This window comes from Sinocyclocheilus grahami, unplaced genomic scaffold, assembly GCF_001515645.1.
Source record: "Sinocyclocheilus grahami isolate Dianchi unplaced genomic scaffold, SAMN03320097.WGS_v1.1 scaffold2045.1, whole genome shotgun sequence".
In the NCBI taxonomy this organism is placed as follows: Eukaryota; Metazoa; Chordata; class Actinopteri; order Cypriniformes; family Cyprinidae; genus Sinocyclocheilus; species Sinocyclocheilus grahami.
The window spans coordinates 43,394-44,922 of record NW_015507224.1 but is presented as its reverse complement, the minus strand read 5'-3'; positions in this window follow the sequence as shown (position 1 = coordinate 44,922).

Below are 1,529 nucleotides of genomic sequence, written 5' to 3'. Positions count from 1 at the left end.
TGGAATCTAGATTGACATTTGCAGTGCACATTAAAAAACTGATCAAGAAATGTAAAACGGGAGTAAATATTTTACGATGTCTATCTGGGGTAGAATGGGGAGCTTGTAGATTGTCTTTGAAAATAATTTATTGTACATTCATCAGACCAAGTTTAGATTATGGAAGTATTATTTATGAATTTGCATCTAAAACCACACTCAAAAAGATTGAAACTATACAGAATCAAGCTCTTAGAATATGTTGTGGTGCGTTCAAAACATCTCCCATTGCAGCCATGCAGGTAGAAGTTGGGGAAGCTCCTTTATTCCATCGTAGGTATAAAATAAGAATTCATTATTGGGTTAATTTAAAAGGACATAAAGAGAGTCATCCAGTAAAGGGTGTGATTGAAGAATTTTGGGAGCATGGAAACAAAAATATTAAAAGCTTTGGATGGATTGCTAAAAGGGAAGCACAGGTATTGGTATTGCAGACTCTGATGTTAGCCCAACTGTGATATTATCCAGTATACCACCATGGATTTTTCCTATGCCAATAGTAGATTTTCAAATACAAATAAAATTAAGAAAGAGACCCCTAAGAACATTATTGCAACACAGTATTTTGATCAGACTTATCCACCGTGGTTACATATATATACTGATGGTTCTAAAGACCCTATCTCTGGCAGAACAGCTGCTGAAGTATTTATTCCAAAATTTCAAACTAGTATTAAGAAAAGAATATCTGATTTTGTATCCATGTATACAGCAGAATTAATTGCCATGGTGGTAGCACTCCAGTGGGTAGCGGATGTAAAACCAAATTTAGTAGTAGTATGTTCTGATTCTTATGCAGAAATATTGAGCCTTGCAAGTGGAGTAAAATCATCAAGGCAAGACATTGTATATGAGATTCTTGCAAGTTTGTTAAGAATAAGTAATGTAAGCTTAATAACATTTTTGTGGGTTCCTGCTCATATGGGAGTGGAGGCTAATGAAGTGGTTGATAAGCTTGCTAAGCAAGCTCTTAAACACACAGAAATAGATAATCAAGTGACTCAAAAATTAGGTTAAAGGGAAAATTAAATAATTCATAAACAAAAAATGGCAAGAAGTATGGAACTTTGATAGCAAGGGCAGACATATGTATAATATTCAGCAGCAAGTAGGAAATGGAAGAAGTGTTTTTAGGGATAGGAAATAAGATACAATTATTTGTTGCATCCGAATAGGGCATACTAGATTAAATCACTCTGTTTAATATAGGAAACCATGAAACAGGTCAATGTATTTTTTGTAATCAGGCTGAAACAATAGAGCATGTTTTTATAAAATGTAAAAAAAAAAAAAATATGAAAAAGAAAGGTTAAAACTCATTAAGTAAGAAACATGGGTGTTTTGAATCATTTAATTTGTCAAGCCTTTTGAAAGAGCATACAGAACAAGGTCAAATATATGGTGCTATTATAAAATACATTAAAGAAATAGGATTAATCAGGAGAATTTAGTTTTTTGTGTGTGTGTGTGTGTGTATATATATATATATA